General features: G+C 38.7%; 1 protein-coding gene across 1 annotated transcript in view; it reads right to left on the bottom strand.

Annotated features, from left to right (window-relative positions):
- CNTNAP5 (contactin associated protein family member 5) overlaps positions 1-21,638 on the bottom strand; it is a 1,495,600-nt gene that overhangs the window by 802,000 nt on the left and 671,962 nt on the right. The gene's annotated exons all lie outside the window — the stretch shown is intronic.

The raw sequence follows: 21,638 nt of genomic DNA, 5'->3' as shown, positions 1-21,638 counted from the left end.
ATCAGAAATGGGTGTTGGATTTTATCAAATGCCTTTTCTGCATCAATTGATATGATCATGTGGTTCTTCTCCTTTGTTTTATTTATGTGGTGGAGAAAATTCCTTTCTTAAATAATGAAATTAAAAAACAAGACTTTTTACATGATTTAGATCATGTTAAATATAAATGATTAGACTGCAAATATATAATCCATATTTATATTACAAGTATGAGGTTGCTCAAAATGCATCTTATTTGGAAGCAGGAGAAAGAAACACAATTTCATACAGCTGTCTTCTTAAACAATATGAAGTTTTTAAGGTTTTAAAGTGATAGTTAAGTTACTTCTCTGACAGAATCTTGGGAGGAATTAAATCAAGTAGTTAAGCCTTTCTCTTTTCATGTAAATAATTTTGGTGGAGAGGAACTCTGAAAGGTCACACACAGCCTAGACTGCTGTAGTTGGCATTATATCAACCATAACAGGCTCGAATATTAGGCCCATATCTAACCTACAGACTTATACCATGTTATGCCTAAAATTGCTAAAATAAGAGCAAAAAAATAAAAAAACAGTAATCGCCATGAGATCTCCAAGCAGAGGGTATACCTCTATAATATTCAATATAGCAGTCAATAGCCATAGGGAGTTATTTAAATTCAAATTTACTACAATTAAATGAAATTTAAAATTTAGTTCCTTAATAGCAGGAGCAACTTTTCTAGGTCTCAACAGCTTTTAGTGGCTAGGTGTTGTATAGCATAAAAGAGATTATGTACGTCACAATGTTGGCCCAGGCCAATTAGTATTTGATCCATTGAAACAAATATTTATATTACATCCTCATAAGCTTCATCCATTCCCAGAAAGGGATATTCTGATCCACAGTGGTTGTCTACCCCAAGGGTACGGGTGTAGGAATGCAGGGTTGAGGAAAAACAGGGCTGTGCAATCAATTTCATTTCTATCTTTTCCTCCTTGATGTTGCTCTCCAGAAATGGGCTCCTTTTTTTTTTTTTTTCTTTTTTATTAAAGTATCTGATGTTAAAGATGTTCTTAATTTAGCTGTTTGTATATAATTTGCTTTACCTGTTTTATTTTCTTTATTTATAATTTGGTTTTTACTAACTTTTTTTTCTTTTTTTTTTTTTTTTGTTTATTTATAATTTGGTTTTTACTAACTTTTTTTTCTTTTTCTTTTTTTTTGGGGGCAGTATTCTGCTGTTAGGACTATTATCATCACTTCAGGCATAGTCTAGTTTTGCTTGGATATGATCCTGTATGTTTGAGATGATCTATTAAGACCTATTCAATGTTTAACTTAACTTTCAAAGGATGAGATAATTTCTTTTATTTTCAGGATGGTTGGGGGCCCATTTATTTCTAATGAAGATACTTGCTAATTGGGTAAGTCACCTAACATCCGTGAAACTTAGTTCCCTCCTTTGTCAAATGAAAAGTCTTTATTTAAAAACATTTTAATACAGCACTCCATACTTTTGAATTAGATACTTACTAAATGGATAAGCCTAGCATATATTTGACCCATTATCAAATTCAGGTGACCCTAGTTGGAGTCTAGTATAGAAACAAGTAGGGGGAATACTCAAAGGTGGGAGGAGTGCCTTCTGTATTCTCTCTCTCTCTCTTTTCTTAACGACTTTTTTAGTGACATTTGGCAAAATTTGGAAGTAACTCTATGTTAGCAGACACACAAGAGTTCAACATAGCCAATTGTATAACAACGTTTAAATCTCTTCAGGCATGCCATAGAAAAAACACCATGGCAGAGTACAGACTGTATATGTTTCCAGTTTTGCTGTTCTGGTTCATAGGAGAACTCTATTCTTCAATAACTTCACTTGCAGATAAACAGCCCACATGCACATTGGCACACTCAGTAGCACCATTTTTGTCCCATTTCTAATAGATAAACAGTGCCAACTTCACAAGCTTTCTCAACTTAGCCCCGAGGAATTACTTGGAGGTGCACTGAAGCCAGAGGGTGCCCCCCTCCCCAGATCCTATTACTGATAAAAGGTTGACATCCTTTGACATCACCAGAGACATTGTGTATGCTCTTCTAGAGTTGCATTTCATTCACAGTGCCCTGTTATGGCAGAGCTATCCCTTTTTTTTTTTTTTTTTTCTTAAAGCACAAGATTGTAATAAGGATAATAAGCTTGCCTACTTCCTTCCACTGTTTTATATATAACTTCCTTTGCTCAGATACATTGCTATGGTTTGCTTGTCTAATTTTATGTTGGCCTTGCTAAACAAAAATATTCTTGCTAACTTGTGCTTACTGAAGAAGCACTTAACACCACGTGAATGATGACAGCTGGCACTGATGCCGCTTTTATTTTTTCTATTCAAATAGAATAATATTTGGATTGAATCCCATTGGGAAGTTTTCAAAATGAGAAAGAGGTGAATGGCTTCAGATCCCAAATCTTGGAAAGCAGTTTCCAGAATTTTGGGATTTCCATATATATTAAATATTATTAAGTTCATTCTTCATCTTGAGCCAGTACTATACCGAACTCTACACTGAGTTTCATTAGCTTCACATGCAGTTTATCCCCAGCTACTGATAGCAAACGTTGTTAAGGTTCTGAAGTTTCAAATTAGTCAACAAGTAATTATGAAGCACATGTTCTCAGCTGAAAGCATCAATAGAATTAAAGAGTTTTCTCTAGGAAGATAGATAACAGATGCAAAATAAGTAACAATCATAGTTAGGAGCTAAATTAAATAAAGACCGAAAGTGCCAAAGATATGCAAGTAAGGAAAGTCAATGTAAACATCAAGAGTAAAAAGGGAGAATTGAAAATAGTATTTGAACTAGACTTTGAAAAATTGAGAATTTGGGCAAAATGAACTGGGAAGTAAATTCCAGATAAGTGAAATAGTAGCAAGTACCTGGAGGCTGAAATGAGGTTGGTTGATTTGGGGCAATGGCTCCAACAACTCAGCTACATCTGGAATGCCCTTCCCCCTCCTGTTATCATTTCTGCTTTCCTGTCAAACACATCTCAGATATAACTTCATGCCCCTCACTGTCATGAGTTTCATCATATAAAATCATTGCATTCTTTTGTAGTTCTCTTGCTCTTGAGCTCCTTGAGGGCAGAAAGTGTACATATGTAAGTTCTCTGTGTTCCTGGCCTTTTCACGGGTCCTGAGGTATAGTAGATGCTCAATAATTGCATACAGACCAAAGGAGGAATGAAGATAGTAAGAGATAAAGGGGGATAGAAAGAGAGAGTCTAGGTCAAGGTATATTCCAAAAGCCAACCTGTAAGATTTGTATCCTTGTGTTTATTGCCTGAGGCTCTGTTGAGTTCACAGGTGTGAATAATCTCTCTCACCACCTCCACAACTATTAATGGACATAATAGACAAGGTATTTACCTTAGGGGGAGATGATTGCCTTATGAAGATACCCAGAACTCTGTTAAACTATCTTCATGCAATTAGGAGGAGGGGCCAATTTCTGATATCAGTAAATCGAGAATAGCTCTCAAGGGATGGCCACTCACCTTGAAAAGGTGCAACCGGTTATGCCTATTGCCCACACGATGTCTTCCACCTCTATTACCCCCTTTTACCCTTTATTACCCCTTTGCCATACGGGGATCTCTGGTGGCGTAGTGCCTAAGGCATTTGACTGCTAACAGGAAGGCTGGCGGTTCAAACACACCAGCCACTCCTTGGAAGGAAGGTTGCACAATCTACTCCCCCTGAAGTGATACCTCATCCAAAGAGGGCTCACTATGAGTCAGGTCTGACTTGACAGCAGTGCCTGTTTTGAGTTTTTGCCCATACTTGCTCACTGTCCATGCCACTTGGCACATAGACATGGCTGCTTCCTAGTATATTATTCCCAGAAGACAAGTGCGATGGTGTTCTTTCCCCAAGACATAAAGGGAGATTGCTTGGATGTAATATAACATTGAACCCTGGGATGAGAGCTTAACTTCAAGGAATGTTGGCTGATAAAGATGTTTGTTGCTATACTCATCCCTGTCCTATTCATTCTGTGAGTAATAAATGCCTGCTGACCATGCCATTATAATAGTGTCTGTTCCATGCAGACTCCATCCTTTGCCAGAGGGCATGAGAAAGGTGTGTGCAGAGTAGCTAAACTTGTAATAAAATATATTTTGGGGATGTGGGAGAGATATGTAAGCCAAATAGCCACTAAGTGAATAGTTCTTAGGTATTTTATTTCCCTATCTGAAAAGTTGCTTTACATTTAGGAAAATTATATCAAGAAAAGTTATGCTATGAATTCACCATAATGTGGAAAATGAAGTGGTTGCAAATGGAAATTTTAGTTCAGTCAGTAACATGTCTTGGGGCCTCTTCTGACAAGTTTCCATACAATTGTGCAAAATATGGATGAGAAGGAAATACATCATAGAACCAGAGGCTTTCAGAAATATGAAGGTTTTCTCTACTTTTTATCTATGCTTGGCTTTCTTTTACTTTTCAGATGTCTCAGATGTTGAAGAATTATTTGGTATCATTGAAAATGATCATAATTTGTATTACCTTCCTTACTATTTGCTGGAGTCCCTGCCAACCACATGTTCTCTCTTTTTTCCCCTCAGTGTGTGGGTCTTTTCACATAAAACCTAGACTTGAAGCTTAACATGAGTAAGCACAGTAATTGGAATGACCTTTAAAATGCATATTAGTCTTGTCACTTTTAGATTTGAGGGCTTTAGCAAACTGCCAGATGAAATATAATTACCACATTTACACTGGTGTTTATTTTTGGTGGGTAGACATGGGCTTTTATATTTTCATAATTTATTATTATTTATTTTATTATAGTTTTGCTCAGTGGAAGTATAAAAAAAAAAAAAAAAAAAAAAAACCGCCATCAAGTCAGATCTGACTCATAGCGACCCCTCCATGGGTTTCAGGGGCAGTATCACTACGGAAGCAGATTGCACTTACTTAGGAGTGCCTTGTGGGTTTGAAGCGCCAGCCTTCTGGTTAGCAGTCAAATGCCTTAGGCATTGTGCCACCAGAGCTCCCAGTGAAAGTATGGCCTATGGAATATTGGTAATAGATTACTAGAATACAAATCCTTTAGTCATGGCAGCCAGTGGAAATGGAATAATATCAAAGACAGAGCAATTCCCATGTTTCTTGAAAATGTGGGGAATTCGTTTGTAGTGAAAGCTTCAGTTAGTGAGTCTCTTCCCACTATAGAAAGTAGAATTTGGCACTTCTTAGCCTCTTAGCCCCTACAGCAAGCAAGTATTTCAGCAGAATGTCAAAGAGGCAGAATGATCCGATGGGAATCCACATGTGCAGTAGGAATGGAAAGTGCAAACCTTTCAGAGATGCAGTGAAGAACATTTAAAGTGATCTCTGACAAATACCTTAATCATAACACTCATGTCTCCCTTTCCTGAGATCTTTCCCATCCCTATGTACAGTCAGGCCTCCTTTCATATATTCTGTTTATTCCACCCATTGCATTTGGGAGCATATATGTTTATTTCCATGATGACTTGGTCAACATCTGTCTCCTTCATAGAGTTTTATAAAGCCAAGGAAAGTCTACTGTGGTTAACACTTAATGGAGTCCTCAATTTCTACCTAGCACCTGGCCCAGTGCAAATATTCCAATATAAGCATTGAATGAATGAGTGAATGAACAATCCACAACTGGTGAAAGAAGGCCTGAGAACACAAGGTCAGGGCAGAGGATAAGGGAAAAGAATGGCAAGCTCTTTATATGGGTTTTCTAGGACTGCTGTGGCAAAGTACAACAAACTGAATGACTAACAAGAACAGGAATTTATCATATCACAGTTTTGATAGTTAGAAGTCTGGCTTCAAAGTATCAGGAGGGTTTTGTTCTCTCCAAAACTTCTGGAGGAAGATCCTATCTTGTCATTTTCAATATCTGATAGCCCCACATTCCTTGATTTGCAGATATATCTCCTTACGGTCATCATCCCTCTAGCTCTATCTCTCTGCCTCTTCTTTTACAAGACACCACTCATATTGGATTAGGACCAATCCTACTCCAGTATGACTTCATGTTAATTGATAAAATCTTCAAACTAGATCACATTCACAGGTACTGGATTTGAGGATTTTTACATATCTTTTTGGGAGACAAAATTTAACCCATAACACTCTATATAAGAGACTCCTGAGTCTTCAGGAAAAAGAAATGTGCCTGGGACATAGAGAGTACTCAGAAAAGATCTGTTGATCAATGTCTGGGTCACAGAGGAAGATTAGAACATTGGCAGTCTCTTAACAATTAGGAACTGAAATTGTGCATCTGGACTCACTGGATAGTGTCATATTGTATGTGTGCTATATGTGTGAATATATATACAAAAACTTTCTTGCCTTCTATGAGGAATACCTGAGTCCAAATCCTAACCAATATACCTCATGCACAGCCACCATCCATCTGTCAATGGAGGCTTCTGTGTTCCTATGATGCTGAATAGGGTTAAGTTCAGCTTCCAGACTAAGATGGAGTAGGAAGAAATGCCTGGTGATCTACTTCTGAAAATCAGCCAGTGAAAACTGTATGGACCAAAATGGTTCCTTCCACAACTAATCATGGGGATGGTATAGGACTGGGCAGGATTTTGCTGCCTTGTTCATGGGGTTGCAATGAGTAGGAGGTCAAGTCAATGGCAACTAACAATAACAACAACATGTGCACAAACAAGTACTGAAGTTGATACGTATGGTTCTAATTTCAGAGTGCAGGATTGTATACTTCTCAATAAAATTATTTTCTAAGATATACAAATTCAGAGTTGCTAAAGGAGCACACTAGAGAGTATTTTGAAACTTGGCATGGATGGTTCCCTTCCTAGTTAGTACAGTAAAATGGATGTTTTTCAGTAAGTTTAAAAGCAGGTAGCAGTGATTATAAAATGGGGCGTTAATATATTTAAGGAAGTTCTGGATGGGCTAGGCATCCTACAATTTCAGAGACTATGTTTTAAAGTTTAGAAAATGTAAAACATGACTTCATCTACATTTTTCAAGAAGCTACCTGCTTTAGGTTTGTTTATTTCACTTTGTATTTTCCAGGTGTTGAGAGATATATTGCTTGGTCTACAGCACATCCTAACATTAGGAGAAAAGGGCCCTGAAGTTGGCTTAGTAAATCATGTCAAAGTGATCTCTTTAAGATGAATCTAAACCTGGAGGGATGATTTCAAATCTGTAACTTGAATCAAGAGAAAACATTAATCATTTGTCCAAAAATAAAACAGGTTATGCATATGGATAAATTATTCAGAAAAAAATGTCATACGTTTCTGCTTGGGTATAGTTTTTCTGGAAGTCTGTCCTGCTGAGATACATAAAGCCTCATCCATTTCTGTCTTCCCAGCTTTTTACTTGAAGAACTTTGATCACCCTACTCTCAGTCTTCACCACAACTCCAAGATGTAGTGACTTTTCCTGCTTTTTTGTAAAATAATAATAATTCTGCACATTTGACAACTGAGGACTCCTTTTTCCTTCTACCAGAATCCCTGAGTGACACAAATGATTAACATGTTTGGCTGCTCTCCTACAGGGTGGCAGTTTGAGTCTACACATCGGTGCTTCCCAAGAAAGTCCTGGCAATCTGCTTCTCAAACTTATCTGTTAAAAATCCTATGGAGCATAGTTCTACTTTGACATAGATACAATCACTATAATTCAGAATAGACTTGATGACAACTCTTTACCTTCCACTGTGTCCAGACATGCTGCATAAAATGGGCTACCAGTGAATGCTTATGGACAGAGAAAAACACTGTTAAAGTCATAATGTGTTATATACACACAACTGAATATTACTCTGTCATAAAGAGAAATAAAATCCTGATACATACCACAACATGGATGAATCTGGAATGCATTATGCTGATTGAAATCAATCAACGACAAAAAGACAAATATGGTAAGATCTCTCTAATACGAAGCACTTACTTAGTGCCATCAAGTCAGATCTGACTTATAGCAACCTTTCCTTGGGTCTCCGAGCTGGTATCACTACAGAAGTAGATTGCCCAACCTTCCTTCCAAGAAGTGGCTGGTGGGTTTGAACTACCAGCCTTCTTGTTAGCAGTCAAATGCCTTAGGCACTATGCCACCAATATTGGTTAACAGGGATGGAAGGGAAAAGGAAAGAGGGAATCTTGGTTGAGTTTCTGTTTATGGGTATGGATGTTGGTGATGGTTATACAAAATGATTGGTATAATTTGTTTCATTAAATTGTGCAGGTGATGAATGGTGAATTGGCAAATGTTGTTACCCACATATTTCCCACAATTTCCATTTTAATTCCACAATTTAAAAAAAAAAGAGAGAGAGAGAGAGACCACAGGTCCTTTGCTTCAGGGACCCTGTAAGGGACAACAATGTAGATGAGGAAAAACCATAATGTGACACTGGCTGTGTGCAAGAAAGCAGTTTTAAAAGGCATGAAAAACTGATGCCAGGCCCTCATCAGTGCATTGTTGGGTGAAGGCTTATTGAGATATTGAATGTATGAAGAAAATTATAAGTAAGAGTATCTTTCATATTATTATTTTGGAAATGTTTTTTTTTGCATCAGTAAATATACACAGCCTCACAGAAGAAAATTGAGGATCTAAAACATCTTTCTTATCATATATTCATCCATATAAAATGTTTTCTTTACCTTTTATCTCATCTAAAACATTTCTTAGCTGAATGTCTAAGAAAAGATCATCCATATATGACCTGATTCTGATTCAATATTCCTCACCACTCTCTGACCATGCACATCTCACTTCCACCTTATCACTATAACTCCTCTCTGAAAGTGCATGTGGTAATTCACCCAAGCATACTTTTCTGGCTTTGTTTCAGCACCAATATTTCATATTGTTGCCTGGTGAGGGAAGAAGCTCACCATCTTATGACATTCCAGGATGAAGTGCCATTTTGGCTTTGCCTGAATTCTGTGTTTTCCTTAAATAGAGGTTCCTTGGTGTCCTTCCTCATGCACAAGGAGAAAGGACCTTTTCCTCAAGATAATGATGCATTCTTCATGTGAAAACAAGTGATTAGTGAGGAGGTTGGTGGCAGAACACAGATGCAGTCCTTCAAAGTTCTTTATTCAAATTGAATACAGGCTTTGTGGTTCTCCAAAGTTTCTCCTCCCTACTGATATTCAAAGAAGTATGAGCTTTCACTTAAAAAATCAGACTTATAAGCACGTTTTCTGGTAGTTTCAGATGGAAGGACTTCCCAAATCAGCTCAAGACAGTCATTCTTGGCCAGTTTGGAGGCTCCTCTAAGCCCTGACCAAGCTAAATAAATAGACACAGCCACTTCTCTTGATTGAGGCTGCCTATGTGGTAGAGGATATTCTCTTGAACTCTCCCCAAACCTCTCTTAATGTGTACATCACATTGTGGCAATGAGCTGCACAGATAATCTTACATAAAAACCATCCACTACAATTCATATCCCTTCCCTTTTTGCTTTAATGCAACTTGTTAGTGGTTTAGCATGAAACAAAAACATATCATTTTCTATTTCACAACCTTTGGGAGAGTGTAGGATTCCTAACTGCGGCAGTATGAGAAGTAGTCCAGTGCCATAGCTAGCCTAGACTCTTAAAACAGACTGCTTGCTTTGTAGCCAGTCTCTGCCACATACTAGCTAGTGTGACATTGAGCAAGTTACTTAGTGCCATTGGGCCTCAGTTTCATTCATTATCTATAAAATGGATTTAACTATTACCTATTTCACATTTTATTGGTATTAAAATGATAGACAGACAGTGTGGTAGCTAAGGGTGTGCAACAACTTGGTTCAGCCTGGTTGAGTGGCTGGGGAGCTGGATGTAGTCATTCCCGATAGTGAGACCAGTAATTAACTCCACAATGGAATCTACTGGAGCAGCTGAGTGGCTGCTTTAGGGATGTAGTCTTTTTCCAGTATACAAGAAGCAGTTTTAAAGAAGGGCTTTAGCTTTTTGGCATGCTTGAACCCCGCATGTAGTCAAGTCATTGTTCAGCAGCATGCCATGCCTTGCTAATGTTGAGATATTTTCTGGACTTGAATAGGTGGTCTGCTGTGTTGTTTAGTAATATCAGGACTGTGCCTTTTTACTTGTCAACCTTAAGTTTGTCATCCTCAGAAGCCAGCAGCTATCTGAGTGAAGAAAATCTTCCACCTTCAGACAGAGCTGAAACCCAAGGTTGAGGGGCTTTCACACAGCCCCTAGAGCCTGGCACTTTGAACTCAGATTTCTAGCCTCCAAAATTGTAGGAGAATGAACTCCTATTTGCTCAAGCCATCCCATTTGTGGCATATTTCTGTTATATTGGCACAGCATAACCAAAACAGATAGAGATAGATAGATAGATAGACAGACAGACAGATAGCAGCCATCTGTTGACTATGACTCATGGAGACCTTAACAGAATGTATAACACTACAAAATCCTGGCATCATCATGACTGCCAAAATGTTTGAGTTGATCTTTGTGCCATGGTGCTAATCTATCTTACCAAGGATCTTCCTTATTAGCCCTCCACTTCACCAAATATCATGTCCTTCTCCAGCAACTGATCCTTCCAAATGATGTGTCCAAAGGAACTGAGTCAGACAATGTTTTCTTGTGATCAATAAGGTTTCCTCAGGCTGATTTTTGGAAGTATATCTCCAGGTCTTTATTCCTTGTCTGTCTTAGTCTGGAAGCTCTGCTGAAACTTGTCCCTCATAAGCAACTCAGCTGGTATTTTAAACACTGGTTGCATAACATCCAGTATCATAGCAACACACAAATCACTACATTACAACAACTGTGCAGTGTAGTAAATTACCTGGTATGGCTTTTCTAGCCATAAGTCTTTGTAAATTCCATGGTGGAATTTTCCCTGAGCAACTAAGTAGCTCCTGATCATTAAAGTTACCCACCTGGGGTATTTCTATTGACAGTGGCACAAAGCAATGTTCTAGGAAGTTTGCTTTCTCTCTCTGGTGTTTAGAATTTTGATGTTGTGATTGGTTAGTTTGGCCACTCTGCCAGGCTCAAATGGAGGCCTCCCAGAAGCAGAACACTCTCTGACTACTGGCTGAGAAGGATGTGCTGCTGAGAGAAAGGAACTTCTGAGAAACTCCAGAGAAAGAGACACTGAGAGACATGTGCTGCTGAGAAAGAGACACCGAGAGACATGCCTTGCTGCGAGAGACACGCATTGCTGGGAGAGTGGCTGAGAGAGACTGTTGGCTGAGAGATGGCGGGCTGAGAGACAGCATTTTTCCTGAGCTTGAATTGTAGCTTGGTGCTTCCCTAATAAACCCCATAATCTGTGAGTTCTGTGTGGCAACTGCAGTGAATTATCGAACCCAGCAGAGAGGTGGTAAGTGCTGTGGGAGGAACCGTTGGTGTCAGGGTTGGTGAAAGGGCTGGAGGGAGGCAGCATGTCTGGCCTTGCAGGAATAGGCCTTGGGCTACTGATGGTGATTCTGTCTTCCTCTTATGGGGTTAGAGGAGGTCAGAAGATGTGGCCTCCTTGTCCCTTTGGCAAACTGATAGACAGGTGATGAAATGTATGTATATATACATAAATATTTGAGCCCCAGCTCTACCAAATGGTAGCTTACTGTATGTTCCTAAGCCTTAGTGGTTTTATGGAGAAAATATAACAAATCACTGGCTCTCAGATGTAAGCATGGGAAACTTGTTGAAATTCAGATTGCCCTCATTCCCCCCACTCCCCATTTGCTATTGAGATGATTCCAATTCATAGTGACCTCATGTATGGCAAAGTAGAACTGTGCTCCATTGCATTTTCAATGGCTGCTTTTTCAGAGACAGAATCCAAGATTTTTCTTTGGAGGAACCTATCGGTTTACTCAAAGCTCCAACTTTCAGGTCAGCAGCAGAGAAGGTTAACCTCTTGTATCACCCAGAGGCTCCTTCCCTCATCCCTTCAGAATTTCTGAAGTTGTGGATCTGAGTTGGGCCCAAGAATTGGCATTTATATCAAGTGTCTTGTTGATTCTGATGCTGGTGGCCTGCAGACCACACTTCAAGAATGACTTGCATACGACGCAGGACCAATGGAGAAGTGAATGAAATAATATTTACAAAATGCTTGCTTATTAACTGTTATATAAAGTATAACCTTTCCTTTTGCTTCATAAAATATAAACAAAAATGATAAATGAAAAATAGAAGTAATCTTGTTTTGATTTTGACTCTATCCCATGAGTGAAGGAATAACATCATATTGCAATATTTCTCACTTTAGAGTTAGAAGCACAGATTGTGTGGGCATTGCACTTACAGTGGCTTTTCTGGCACCCATCCCAAAGGCTTTCAATTTCAGAGAAAAACTAAAACATATGTATTACCCTGCAATTTTTTTTTATATCTATTATAACCACTATTTTTAACAAAGTCCCACACATAGAGGGATGGTTTTAGTTTGAGTCTGTTTATGGGAGGTTATCCAACATAATACTTTCCATCTCTTGGTATTGACAACACCCCAAAACCTGGACCAAAAAGAAAAGAATCTTGACTATAGAAATTAGCAGATGCTTTTCATAAAAGACAGTGTGTTGGAAAGGAGAAAAGTGGTTTTGAAGGGAGAAGCCACATTTTATAATTTATTTGATTGCATGAAATTGAAAGCAGCATTCTGTATTCCATTAAAGCACTGCAACATCTAACATGTATTTTTAGAAAGGATTAGAGCAAAGAGTTGCCAATGGATACAATAGACAAGACCCTGGGAGCAGCAATTCCTACTCCCATGCCTGCTTTGCCATCCTCTACAAGATTTCCTCCAGTGCAAAACCAGAGCTGGATGATCTCTGAAGACCATTTCCCAAATCATACTTTATGATAAAGGGACCTCAGGGAGTGGGTGTATGACCACACAATACATTGCTGGGTACCAAGAGTCCAAATAAAATAATTTCCTATCAATCTTTATAGAAGGTTGTAGACAATATTTTTTGACCAGTAAGTCCATTATAAAGGCATCCCCACCCCCTTAGTGATGTAGAAGGAAAGATGATGTTACTATTTTCAGTTCAGATCAACTCATAGTGATCCCCATTGGGCTTCGGGGGCAGTAAATTTTCACAGAAGTAGATTGCCCCATCTTCCTTTGACTAGCTCTCAGGCTATTTAAATATATAAAACTCCCATTAGGAGCTAGTGAGGATGGGAGGCAAGGAGGATTGGGACCTACTTTATAGCTGAGTATAACAACTTTGAGGGAGAAAAGGGTGATGTTAGGTGGGACATTCACTACGTGTCCAGGAAGGAGGCCTGAGTCCATTGAGCGAAGTTGGAAGTAAGAACAGACTATGGACAGATAGTAAGCTGTCATCCAAATGGTTTCCAGACACTATCACAAGGAGACATTGGTGTTCAGTGGTAGAATTCTCACATTCCATGTGGGTTTGATTCCTGGACAATGCCACTCATGCAATAGCAGCCATCCATCTGTCACTGGAGATGTGTGTTGTGGTGATGCTGAACAGGTTTAAGCAGAGCTTCCAGACTAAGGTAGACTAGAAAGAAAGGCCTAGTGATCTACTGCCAAAAATCAGCCAAAGAAAACTCAATGGATCACAACGGTCTGATCCAACCAATCATGGGGATGGTGCAGGACCAGGTAGCATTTCTTTCTGTTGTGTGTGGGGTCACCATGAATTAAGAGTCAACTCAACGTCAGCTAACAGCAACAACATCACAAAGAAAATCATTACTAAATTTTTCTCCCCACCATAGTGACAAACTCCTTAGAGATGAAGATTTTTTACTTGACCTGAAATCCAACTCTAGTTGACTAGCACATTTAAAATAAAACTCAAAACTCTTAAACTACCTGCACTTCCAGTCCCTGCTATTCTCCCAAAAATGGTAAACATAAGTTTAAAAAACAATCAAGCAAAGCTTTTTTTCCACAGTTTTTCCTCCTGTTGGGGACATTATTTGGTAAATCAAGAAAAAGGTACAATTTACCCACTAAATTAACACAATCCCTTATAATACAATTAATTAAAACAAAACTGTATGTGATACAATTATATAGAGGATGATTATACAAAAGTAATGATGTAGTGTAAATGGCAATGACTTCCACGTAATTGAAGTAATGAGAACTTCCTTGATTAGAAAATAAGAGATTCCTATTGACAAATGTTCCTTCTATTGATCCACATACTTTGCCACCTGATGAAATCATACACTTTTCCCTCACCATTAATAAAGACTATAGGGGTGGAAACAATTCCATGTCGTTTATTCTAGGTTCTCTAAATTAGCACATTTTGCACATTTTAAGGAAGCACACATTTTATTACACACTTTGCCAGGTGGTTGAATAGGAGAGGAAAAAAAAAATGAAGAAGATCCAGGAAGTCTTTTTAATTTGTTGATGATACTATGTGTAGTGATACTAACATAGAAGCAGGCAAGTAAAATTCTACCAAATTATATCGGTCATTCTGAGCATTAGCAGTGAATATGTACTGCATAGTTAATTTCTGTCATGCTCAGTAGAGGCATTTTTGTTTTCTCATCATTGTTCCTCTGGACTGGGATAGGCACCTCTCTAGATCTGAAATGTCTCCCTTTTCTGTCCTTCATACTTCTTCTTGAGTACTAGGAAGATCTGACCACCTTCCTCCCTGACTTCTCACCCAAAGCATGGAGCCCAATTCCATTGGCAACCATGGTTCTTCTCACTGGTGCTGGCCCATATCTCTAGCCACATTTATGAAAATGGATGCCACAACACTGATCTATAATCCCTACTGAGCTATATTTTATTGAATCTAAGATACCATTGTCCATTGTAAAACATACAATTATTTTATGTATCTCTTAGACTAAAAATGCTGTCAACTGAACTATTGCATGCTATAAGCTATGCTCTCTCCAACTTCTATGCATTCTGGCATGCTTTTTACTGCCAGCTCTCCCCACACTGACACTCCCACCTCTACCAAACCTGCTTATGCCTTCTTTAAGATTCAGCTCAACACCACTCCCTGAACATCTTCACCTCATTCTCCTGAGGCCAGACTAAGTTATTGCCAGGTGTCCCAGAAATGAAGGTACACTTCTTCTTATTTATCTCACTCTATTATAATGACTAATTTATTTCCTGATAAAACTTGGGCAGAGACCCCAAATCACAAAAACAAAGGCAAGTACTTGATACATTATTCACCCATGTTTGGAAGGATGAAGTATATAGGATCTAGAGAAAAACATAGACAAAATAGGAAACCTTGAAAATTCAGGATGGAATCTGATTCTCTGCAAGGGGTGAGTGGAGGGGCAGTCTTTGAATCTAGGATATTCTACCATAAGAGAAGCCAGATCTTAGGAGAAATAAAGATACTGAGATTTCTAGATCCCCAGCTTCACAGTAAAATTGCTGATTGTCTCTAAACAGCATCTGGTCTCCTCTATGCTAAAGAAGCAATGTGTGTAGGGTAGGTGGCAAAGCTTAGTCACACCTGGGGAGCAACTGCAGCCACTGGACTCTGCCAGAACTCCTTTTGTAGGACTCCCACAGGGGCTATTGCTCCTTTCCCAGTGCTAGAAAGGAAACCCATCACAGTGAAGAATGAATTAGTTTAGGAAGGAAGGAATTCCTCCTTCCTTTTTGCTTTACTCCTAACTTAAAACTAATCAAATGTTTATGCATAAAATTTTAATCTTTTCACAAATTTGTATTTTGATTTAATTTGCATATCCCATTTACTTCAAGTCACTATGAAGAGAGACTACACTAATTTAAACCATTTTTCTCGAGGCCTCAAATCCTTTCAGAAATATTTTCCATTAGGCAACTCTATTATGTCTAATGTAGCTAATGTTGATGGATTAGAATTTTGCTTAAATAAACTCATATTTAGAACAGTGAGAATGGGAAAGGGGTGAGAGAACAGAGAAGAGACAATTATTACCTGTCTTTGATGCTACACAGATCAATGTGTAAATTACTAAAATTCCCCAGGGAACCTTGCTGAACTGAAATGAGGTCCTTGGGCTGGTTATCAATAAAGATGAGCCGCATGCAGCCTTGGAAAGCCTTAGTAGGATTTAAACATTGGGAATCGGTGAGATTGTCAGGGCACCCTGTGGGATAGAGAAAAAAAGATGAAGACGAATACTGAAATGGTAAGTCATTGCTTTGGTGATCTATTGATGGAAAACCTTGAGGTCTAATTATTTTGGTGCTTTTTCATTCACAGCAATAGTCACAATTTTCTTGTAAATTCTAAGATTCTCAGAGAGGGCACAGAATTGGTACAAAAGGGGGCATATTCAATCACTGTATTGGGGAAAAAATGTGTGTTAAAAGGAATACCAATATCAACCTTCATAACTTTTTTTTTATTATTATTTCTATTGGTAAGCTATTAGCCATTCTTTCATAGTACGCCTCACTTAAATGAAAGTAGCAATATATTTTAACTACTTTAGAATTCTGATTCTGTTGAAACACACGTCTAAATGCACAATTCAGTTCTGAATTACATGTTCAAAGGAAATTATGCTTTAGCTAAGGACAGCAGCAGCATAATTGTCTGGTTAATTGTTAGCATTAACAGGCTTAGTTCCTGAGAAAGGCACACACAGGAACGTACTCAGAATTTTGATGTGATGTACAATGCAAATCCAGACTCTAAGGGAACCCAGGGTTTAAACTCACTCAGTTATAGGACTATAATAGCTTGTGTGAAAGGTTATAACAATACCTTTTAAAAGAACGTTCTTTTTAAAAAGTGCATTACGCTAATTTAGCCTAGCTTGTGACCCAGGCGATACTTCTCATTAAGATAGGTTCAGAGCAGCATAGCTATGTGCTCAGTACAAAATCCATCCTGATTGTTTTAATAGGTTCAGAACATATGGGAATGCAAGCTTGAAAACATGGCAATAACCCATAAATAATTGGGAATTATTTTAGCCATCGCTAATAGATAGTCACTGCTGGGCCGAAGCACGGCAGCTGGTTAACAGCTCACAGGCACACTATAAAATGAAGAGAGATGTTACAACTTCTAATTGAGCTGTACAGAGAATTTATGTAAGTTGGCTATTATTACTGAAACTCATTTTTCACCTTCCTTAAGTTTACAATCTATGTGTGGGGCATTCGGTTAAACACTGTTCAAAATACACATAAATCTTCGATTCCTAAACCTAAACATAAATCTTCGATTCTTAAATCAGTGCAAGAGAACACCTCTTCAATTAGGGAAAGGGGCCATTTTGCCTCTAAGGCATTTCAAATGCTTATTGTTATCACAATTAATCAGATCTTCCAAATCATTCATTTTCCCCAGAAATAAATTCCAGACTGTTTTTCTCTCTACATTGGTGAAATATTGTCTACAATCCAAAATTACACAATCAGCCAGCTTTACCTTTGGGGGCCCAAGATTCCTCCTTCTTAGCCTTTTCACTGCTTTCGCTATCATACCTTTGTTTTCACTAGTGTCCATGGAGAACAAATATCTGGGTTTGAATCCTAGCTTTACCAGAAGGTTGGCGGTTCAAACCCACCAGCCACTCCTCGGAAGGAAGACTGGGCAATCTACTTCCATAGAGATATTGCCTAGGAAACCCAAGGAGGGGTCGCTATGAGTCGGAGACAACTTGACGGCACATAACAACAACAACAACAACACTTCCTATTAGCTCTATGGCCTTGCAGAGATTATTGTATCTCAGCAAATGACAGTCATCACGTATGAAATGGGGGTAATATTGCCTGCTTCCAAAGTTTCTGTGTGAATTAGATTATGTAAGACACATAAAATATTTATAGAGAATGGAAATATATTCCTTCCTTAAATGAACTTGTTATCACTGCGCATGTGGAAAAGATTTCAGGTAAAAGACAAAGGCCTTTCCTGAGGCCCTACAATCAAAGCAGAAATTTATCCTTCCATTCTGCTTACCTTTCAGAAGATTCTAATAGGTGCACTGAATCTGGGAAAGCTCTTTTATATTGTACAGTTTATATTGTGTCATTGGTATGAAAGACATAATTTGTAAATTCTCTAAGAGACTGCACTGCATAATTTTGCACAATATTACTGTTCAGTTTCTTAGCACAGAAAGAATTGACAGCTGCAGATAAGCCCCACCCCATGCAAGAGCAGAAACCTGTTTGTCCCTACCAAGAAGGAGGCACTGTGCTCAACATTTAAAACCCTTGTTCTCACTTCACTCTCCCCGCAATTCATTTCCTCTTATTCCTGTTAAGGAAGCTGATTTCCCCATGTTCTTGAAAAGAAAGTTTAGGGATGGACAATAAGTGTCTTCCTCAAGGTCAAACAGCTACTGAGGTTAAATACTCTTTAGAGATTATTTCTATAATACAAACAACCACATAAGGAACTAGATACTCAATTTTTAATGAAAACTTCCTTGAATTTTTAATGAAAAATACCTTGAAAGGACTAAGTAACAATATATATGCATCTGTGAAAAAGTAGAAAATATCAAATGTTTTTTTTTTTTTTTTTTTTATTGGCATCACATTGCCATAGTGCTTTTTGCCATAGGAAAGATCTCTAAATCAAAAAACCCAACTCACTGTTGTGGAGTCAGATCCAACTTATAGAAACCCCTCCTTGGGTTTCTGAGGCAGTATCACTATGGAAGTAGATTGCCCCACAATCCTTCAGAGGAGTGGCTGGTGGGTTTGAACCTCCAGCCTTCTGGTTAGCAGTCAAATGTGTTAGGCATTACACCACCAGAGCTCCCAGAAAGATTTCTAGGATTTACATAACAGTGGGAAGGATGGGGTGCCTAATGGCTGCTCCATGTGGAGCTATAAGCTCTTCCATCTCCTCTCTGTTTCTAGCTGCCTCACTTCCTGGGCACGGCCTCCAGGGATGTGGGGAGGGAAGGGACACAGGATTAAAGAAAGCCAAAGGTTAAGGGGTAGCCTGATGGCTGAGTGTGCTGGGTTTTTCCCACCTGGATATTTCCTCTCGCAGGTACTGCTGATGTTTGATACAGTTCACCCAAGTTTTCAGCTGAGTTTCTCCTTTCAAATGTGATCAGAGAGCTTGGCATGGCTACAAAAATCTCCTTTGGATGTGTTATGTAACATCAGGCCTTAGAGTTAAAATTCTTTCCTTCCCCAGCACTGGCCTAGATAATTTATATTTTCACAGCTGTGAGAGAACTTACTTCTCACTATTTTGGGATTGGGTGTGGGTGTCTCTATGTGTGTGTGTGCGTTCATGGGTGTGTGTTGGGAGAATGGTCTAATTTACAAAGCAAGTATCATCACAGTGAAATAAATGTCCATTACATTGTCACCCCACACCTACCCCTCATGCCGCTTCATTTTCAATCTCAATGGCTGAGGAATTTACCTCCAAAGTAGTAGCTGTTTCCCGAATAAATCTGCATGGGGGTAGTGTCCTGAGCTGGGGAGGTTGCATCATTATCTAGAGTGAGAGTGATGTGGTTCCTTCTGGCATTGATGCTAACTGAATGCCACAAGCCATCATTCAAGTTGCTGCCTGTAAAAGAAACAGGAAGGGAGAGCGTCGGGATGATTGATTCCAGGAGGTTTGCAGAACTCAGCATTCAGTTTCCTGCTGTGGTCTACATGAAGTCTCAGCCTGTACCCACTGCTCAGTCTGCTTAAGCCAAACCTCTGTCTCTCTTCCTTTGCATCTTTAATGCTTATATTTATTTATTTACCCTTTCAAAAGTGCTAAACTACTTCTGTTAAGTCTGGCTTAAAGATAAAAGGACAGACACAAAATTCTAGTTGCACTACAAATAAAAGTACATAATATTTTAACTGACCCATTGATGTATACACAAATGCAAAGAAAAAAAGCGGATAAGCTAACCTAAAAATAACACCAATGGTTTTATCTCTGGGTAGTGATTATAGGCAATTTTAAATTTCATATGCCTTTCTATGAATAGCTGATAGAGATTTTAGAGTTAAAAGTAAACTCTTTTTTGAAGACAAAAGTAGGTGGGGGAAGCTAGATGACAGTGATCTGCTGGGCAGAGGAAGACCCCTGTTGTAGAAAAATAGCAGACTAGTTCAATTCCTGCCTTTTTAGGTATAACTAGTTATACTGGATAAGTTGTCTATTTTCACTGAGCTTCAATTTTATCATCTTTAATAGTCCTTATTTTATATCATCACTGCAGGGATCAGCTGACATCAGGTATGAAAAATTCCTAAGGCACTACTGAATACAGTGGGTGCTTCTAAAAAAAAAAGAAAAAGAAAAAGAAAAGAAAAACTCACTGCCCTCAAGTCTGATCCGACTCATAGCGGCCCCTCTTTGGGTTTCCAAGGCAATATCACTAGGGAAGTAGATTGCCCAATCTTCCTTCTGAGGAGTGGGTGCTTACTAAAAGTTAATGCATTTCCTCTTTTTCCAGCTCAAAGGTCATTTTCACACACTGTGCTTTTGATACATTGAGGAAAGAGTATTAGGAAATAGTTATGAGGGTACAACTATTTCCACCTAAAACTTTATGATCTGTTAAAGCTTTGTCAGTGTAAAGAGCTTGCAGAAGGCAACAGTGGTATTTACCAATGAGTTCAGAAAGATTTGGATGTGACAAAGAGCACATAGCCATACATTTCTTTGTCCAAAAGACATTTATTGTGCTCTGCTATGGGTTCAGTGGCTTGAACTCTTACTGTCTCTGTTTCCTCCTCTGCAAAATCGAGTCAAAGATTGTACTCATATGTCATTGTGGAAATAGCACATGTGAGTACTATAGCTAAACTAGAATATCATCATAGTAGTCCTGGAACTTCAGACTATGGTATTAACGTTACATGGTCTCTATCCTGGGATAGTTCATATTTAAATGGAATTGACAGTAGAAAGAAGATTAAAATACAGTGTTTTGAGTTCAGATTAATGAGGTAGACAGAGAAGGAAATAATAACAGCAAAACTGTAATATTCAGGAAACAGCAAAATAGAAGCCCATGCCAGAGTTGAGACATGTTCCGAAAAATGAGCAAGAGTTCACTACTCAAAGAGCAAAAATTGCAGGAGAGGGCATAGCCCTTACAAAGAAACGTGGAATGGAAGGAGAAAACAGTAAGAAGACATGTGAAAAGAGGAATTACCCAGCAAGCTCACATGGCAGGCTGAGGAAGGGGTTTTAACAATACCCTTTGACAAATGATTCTGCAGAGTATGTTCAAAATTCCCAGACTACTTGTATCAGATTCTCTGGGGATAGGGCCTTATGTATGTACATTTTTAAAAATGTGCAACCAGGGAAGAAAATCACACTTTCAATTAAGCAAGTATATGAGGTGTCTTTGGCACTGAAATAACCTCAAAGGAGGTGATATTCAAAGACTTATCTGGCCTAAAGTGCAGGGGGCTTGAGCGTGTAAAGGCTGCCAGGAAAACTGTAGTGCCTATTGCTTGCACAGGCCTCAGACTGCCAAAATGATAAGGGTTTCAGCCAAAATGGTAGCAGTGCAAATAGCAAGCAAAGGATGGATTAAGAGCTATTTTAAGAGGTAAAATAGGCCAGACTGGGTGGAGCCTCTTGGAGCAGTCTCTAAGAAACTCAGCTGGAAGAAAACACTAAAAAATAAGTGGAAGTTGTGCTGGGCT

This window comes from Orycteropus afer, unplaced genomic scaffold, assembly GCF_000298275.1.
Source record: "Orycteropus afer afer isolate SDZICR_OR568_19922 unplaced genomic scaffold, OryAfe1.0 scaffold00004, whole genome shotgun sequence".
NCBI lineage: Eukaryota > Metazoa > Chordata > Mammalia > Tubulidentata > Orycteropodidae > Orycteropus > Orycteropus afer.
The sequence above is the reverse complement of the archived record's forward strand: the minus strand, read 5'-3'. Positions and strand labels throughout refer to the sequence as shown.